This window comes from Pseudopipra pipra, chromosome 1, assembly GCF_036250125.1.
Source record: "Pseudopipra pipra isolate bDixPip1 chromosome 1, bDixPip1.hap1, whole genome shotgun sequence".
In the NCBI taxonomy this organism is placed as follows: domain Eukaryota; kingdom Metazoa; phylum Chordata; class Aves; order Passeriformes; family Pipridae; genus Pseudopipra; species Pseudopipra pipra.
The window spans coordinates 37,167,983-37,173,982 of NC_087549.1; the positions used below are offsets into that span (position 1 = coordinate 37,167,983).

Here is a 6,000-nt window from a genome sequence, read left to right on the forward strand (position 1 = left end):
ATCCACACCTGTACCTATAGGAATGGTTCCTATGGCACTTCATGGCCTTGGGTTACCTTAGTAGGAACCTGCTCTGGAAATGGATTGGTAAGCCATAGAAAGGGAACTACTCCAGCTCCCTGAACTACTTTTGAAAGAGCAATGAGAAAAACTGATTCTCTCTTGTCCTTGATGGCAAGATCATAGCATCTTCCACAGATTGTGAGGAGAAGCACAGCCCTGACTGATTTGCCTGAGATCATGGAGGACACATTTCACATAGCTGGGAACAGATCATATGTCCTCTGAGCCACAAGCTTACACATTAACACCTGGGAAATCTTTCCTCTCTATGCATAATGCTCTGCATCATAAGAAAAACATGAAGCCATGTTGCACACTGGGAAATGGAGAGGTAGACTGCAATGTTTCCAATGTCCCCAGTGTAATCATCTTAGGCTTCGAAGGCACAATCAGGAGTCCCAAAGTATACCATTTCTTTAGATTTTGCAAAGAGCAACCTCCCTATGGGGCTTTCCAACAGGACTATCTCATATTCCAAGTTCAATAGCCTGGTTGCTGCTCACATTATTATAGAATCACAGAAAAACTGACATTGGAAAGAACTTCTGGAGTGCATCTGGTCCAACCCCCTGCTCAAGCAGGGCCTCCTAGAGCTGGTGTCCCAGGACTCTGTCCAGACAGCTTTTGAGTATTTCCAAGGAGGGAGACTCCACAGCCTTCCTGGGTGACCTGTGCCTATGTTGTCACTCTCACAGTAAAAAAGTGTTTCCTGAAGTTCACGGCGAACCTCCCATGTTTCAGTTTGTGCCCATTGCCTCTGGACCTGCACTGGACAACACTGAAAAGAGTCTGGCTCCATCCTCTTTACATCTTCTCTTCGGGTATTTGTACACACTAATGAGATCCCCCTGACCCTGTTCGTCTCCAGTCACAGCTCTCTCAGTCTTTCTTCATGTGAGCAATATTCCAGTCCCTTCATCATCCTCGTAAATCTTTGTCAGATTTTATCCCGTATGTCCATGTCTCTCTTGTATTGAGAAACCCAGAATGGGATACAATACTGCAGGTATGGCCTCACCACCACTTCTCTTTAGCCCTTCCTTAGGGGGCTAGATCCTCTCAGTAAACATAAATGAGTTAAATATTGCCAAGTCTTTCTTCTCCAAGTATTGATGCTCCTGTAAACCTTCACTAGGGAATTGTTGCTCCTCTTCAATATGAAAATAGTGAATGTTTGTGACTGTAATGGCTGCGTGGGGAATTTGATGGTTTCTCACACTTTCCCAGGATAGAATGTCCCAGCTCAGTTACAAAAAGCTAACATTTCCTTTAGTTCAGTAAAAACAACACATCATGCATTCCTATTCCCCTCTTACTACAATCCTTTTGTTAGTTTGAGTCAGTTACAGGTTACCCTCGGGCCAAATCTAAGTGTCCAGAGCTGGTAATCTAACCATGGCACAGCACAAAACCTGACAGCAACTCAACTGATGTTTGCTGCTCTCTGCACAGTATGTAGGGCAGGCACATCTGCAACTGCAACCAACCTGCAGTTGTCCTGCTGTTCATACAAGCTGCCAAGCATGAGGAGAGACTGACAAGGTTGTCTAACAGACATAAAATAAAAAAATTGCATCATTATCTTTTGACCTAAAATGTGCAAAACTTATTGCCTACCTGAATATTAAGGAAGAGGAGTGGAACTTAAGTCATAAATAAAAAAGTTAAACAAAAAGCTGTGAACTTAATGAGATTGGTTCAACTTTTCTCCAAGTCATAGTTTTTAAGTATTCATCAATCACAGATATACTGCAAATCCCTATGGGAAGAGGACCTGTGGCATGCCACAGAAACAGCAGTCTGTGAGTGACTTCCATGACAGTCATGAACTACTGCAAGTATCTCCATGAAAAAAGCATCCTGGTCACTATGGGACAGAGGTCACTTCTCCAATAATAGAGAAACTTCTTGCAGCAGAAATTATCAGCAATATACAAAACACGAATTCTGACCCCCAAGCCTCATAATTAAACTATATGTAGAAATCTGGCAGCATGTAATCATAATACTGGTGTCTGAAATCCCTAAATGTGGTAGAAATTGTATTACAACATCTGCACAGAGATATACAGGAGAAGGAACAAAACATACCAAGATGTTTGGTATAACATCTTTAATAACATGAACTTTATCTAATTTTGCAGTTCTTTTGCTTCATGTTTTGAAAAATTAAGTTCCTTTAAAAAATATGAAATACAATGGTGGTGTGTGAGTGTTAACTCTGCTTTATATATTATGCCAAAGAAAGGTATCTGTGGCATTCCATGGAGTGGCAGTGGGAGAAGGAAGGGAAGGAGAGACAGTCAGGAGCAGAAAGGAAGTAAGGAAGGCAGGAGAAAAGGAGGGAGGAAAGGAATGGAAGGAAAGGAGGGAAGGAAGAAGGGAGGAAGGGTGGAAAGAAAGAGGGAGAAATTCTGCACCCAGGAATTCATGCAGTTCTCCTGTTGTTTTTTTTTTTTTTCTCTCATTCCTGTTGAAATATGATCACAAAACAAAGTTCTGCACACAGGTTCTTCTCCCAAAGTTGTAGAAATAAAGTTTAATATAATTCAATAATACCTTGTGGGTTTGTTTTCTCAGTGGAGGAACATAACAGAAATAAGGAGTTTATTTCTATAAATGCTACTGAAGGAAAAAACCCAACCCAAACAAACCAAAACCCTACTAAACTGTTTGGAAATTCTCAAAGTAAATCCACAGAGCAGCATTATATCGTGAGGGAAAGGAATTATAATTCATGTGCCAAAAACTACATGAACTTCAGCTCAGTGAATTTCCCACTCTATAAAAGACTAATGTTGTTTCTTTTTTGTTGGTTTTGTTAGTTTGTTTTAACTAGTAGGACCCAATTGTCATATCTTGTTTGTGTTTGTGCCAGAGACACACTACAGTACTGGGCTGTGAGACAAAATAAAACTCACTTGCCAAGCAATAGCACAATTGCTTCAGTAATTGCACAGTTCAGTTAACAATTGCATGAGTTTATAATCTTAGTTTGCAGGAAATATTCTCCATCCTTTTACGAGGCTGATCATTTTTATTACAACTGACATGGTCCTCTCTTGGAAGGTGAGGAGGCTGCTATTAAATGTTTCAGTGAAATGACCTCTGTGTTCAAAGCACACAGAGTTGAACTGCTTTGACCCAGTGCTATGGGGTGGATTCTGCATTCCCTCCGTTGCTGAACACAATTACACTGCTTACACTACTACTCAGCAGCGCTCAGTGCTACTCATAGTATCTGGTCTCTGCAGCAGCTTTCAAGTTATATACGATGATTAAATAAATTAAGAAGGTTTTTTAAATAAGTTGCAATATCTTTCACTGTTTTGCATATGCCTTACAAAAGTCTAATTTTTAGAAAATACTCAATAGTTTTTAGAGCTGGATGAGTCAACAGAATTCTTAAAATAATTGGCATCATTTCATAACAGATATATGACAACATAAACTGCCCCTGTAAACTTCAAGCTGGGATACAGACTGCATATGAGGAAAAGCTCTATAAGGTTATCTGACTTATATGAAAAAGTAAACCAGTACCTTTGCTATGCAGTGCATGGCATAATACTGTTACATAATATGTCATGTAAATGTTGGCATTGTATTAACTTTTAGTACTGGAGAAAATCCATGTTATCATCTGATTACTCAGAAAGCACATGAAAGCCGCCTTTCTGTAATTTAATTTTTCCTTCCAAATAGGATCCAGTCACTGTTTAGTGATGGACAAGGAGTAGCCATCTGCTCCTTAACTTCATTATTCCCAGAGCTTGTTAAAACTGAGGAATCAGCGTTTTGAAAAGGGGAAGCTCTCTTTCTCCTATGACCTTCCTCACCCTCCCAGGATTAAACCATTGCAAAGAGAATTAAAGTCAGGCCAGTAGCACACATGGGGTTTCTCCAGCTGTTATTTGCTTTGCATTTATTTTTATGCATGAAGCCCTGTCTGAACATCCTCACTTCTTGCAGAGATCACAGCTTAATTCTTTACTTCCTGCAGCAAAGGATCCACAGGCTAGCTGTTATTCACCTCACTTCTTCCCCGCACCCATTATTCATCACTGTTTGCCGTTGGGAAGGCAATACACTTGACTGACCTAGCACATTCCCCACTCTCTTTAATCCCTCTTCCCTCTTTGGGTTGAGTACACCTAGTCAAAATGGGCATCAATTTGCTAAGGAGCAAACAGGTATCTGCTGCTGTTTGGCAAACTTCTGTATGTCAACACTTGGCTGGAGTCCTTACTTCAGTAACTTAAATCCCAGTTTTAAGCCTTTCTGCTACATCCCTCTCACCTTTCTCTTGCTCTCAAATTAGATCTGGACTTTCCCTTCCAAGTTCTGTTCCCTTTCTTCCCCAGCTTCTGGGCTGCTGAGCTGCTTTTTTCAGTGCCATGCCCCCTTTCAGGATGGACTGGGACTGGTGATGGAGAAGGAAGACAGGAGGGAAAGAAAGGGCAGGAAAGTGAGGAATGTGGGGAAATGGGCAGGGAAGAAAGGAGACAAGGGAGCAGGGCAGGAAGGAGAGTAGATAGGGAAGGCAGAAAACAGGAAGGCAGGAATAAGGGAATCAGAGAAACAGGACAAGGAGGACTGGAGGCAGAAGAGCCAGGATAGATAGGAGGCTGGAAGCAGGAAACAGGGCAGGGAGGCAAGGGAGGCAGGGGAAGCAGAGGAGGAAGGGGGAGGTAAGGGAAGTAGAGCAGGCAGGGCAAAGAAGAGAGTCAGGGAGAAGGGGAAGGAGGCACGGAGGCAGAGAGCAGAGGGAGGCAGAGAGCAGAGAGGTAGGACAGGCAGGAGAGGCAGCCAGGGGAGGCAGGAATCAGGGTAAGGAGGCAGGGAGGGACCAGGCCAGCTAAGATGCAGAGGAGGCAGGGAACAGGGCCGGAAGGGAGCAGGGAGTCAGGACAGGCATGAGGTAAGCAGTGGAGGCAGGGGACACAGAGACAGGGAAGGCAGTGAACAGGGGAAAGAGGTAGGCAGGGCAAACAGATCAGGCAGAAGGCAAGGAAACAGAGGCAGGAGAGATAGGTTGGGAGGCAGGAGGTAGGTCAGACAGGGAGCAGGGCAGAAAGGAGGCAGCAGGCAGAGAGTAGGGTGGGGAGGAGGCAAGGAGCGGGTCAGGCAGAAGGGAGCAGGAGAGGCTAGGCAGGCAGGACGCAGCCGGCAGGAGGCAGGGAGCAGGGCAGGCAGGAGGGAGCCGGGCAGGCGGGAGGCCGGGAAGGGAGCGGCCCCTGCCCGCCGCCGGAGCTGTCCTCCCGGCGGTGCTGAATCGCCGCACCCCGGGCCCGGAGGGTCGGGGGGCGCCGGGAGCGCGGAGAGCCGCCCTGCGCAACCCCAAAGAAGGGAAATCCAAATACCTGCACAGCGCCAGCAGCTGCCGTGGGGCGGCGGGGGGCTGCGTGGGGTGGGTTTTTCCCCCTGTAGATGTCCTTGCTGCTGAGATGGGTGGGCGAGAAAGATCTCCCGGCTCCCGGGTTCCGGCTCAGATCTCTCTAGAAAACTGAATGAGCGAGCGCCAGCTCCACGGGGCTGTGATTTTTTTTTTTTTTTTTTTTTTTTTTTTTTTTTTTTTTTTGTAGGAGGCGTGTGCGCCAAAGCTTGGGTCCTTCCACTGCCGTCCCCCTGGGTCCTAAGCCCTCCTGCCGCCCGCCCGGCTGCCTCCCGGCGCTCCCGATGCCCCTGGGATGCGGGCTAGGTGCTCCGTGCCGCCGCAGGAGGGGTGGGAAGGGGCTGCTGGCGGCCGGGAGGGCTTAGCACTGCAGGCTTCTACCCAGCGGCGTGGGCTTCACCGCCTGTTTTCTAGCATCACCCCTTTCGCAGCGAAAGTCGGGCAGAGCACAGCCTCCTGCGGCATTTACAGCAGCCATGGAAAGAGTGGTCTTAATGGACCATGTATTATCTATGGGCTGCTTTAATGAACATGGCAGCCTG

At 46.0% G+C, this 6,000-nt stretch overlaps 1 protein-coding gene across 5 annotated transcripts in view; it reads right to left on the bottom strand.

Moving 5' to 3' along the window:
* Positions 1 to 5,600, bottom strand: part of CLVS1 (clavesin 1) — a 100,420-nt gene extending 94,820 nt beyond the window's left edge. For all 5 annotated transcript variants that reach the window (XM_064652215.1, XM_064652181.1, XM_064652207.1 and 2 more), the window contains exon 1: positions 5,427 to 5,600. The gene's annotated coding sequence lies outside the window, so the exon portion shown is untranslated. The remainder of the gene's footprint in view (positions 1 to 5,426) is intronic.
* Between the last annotated feature and the right edge of the window lie 400 nt (positions 5,601 to 6,000).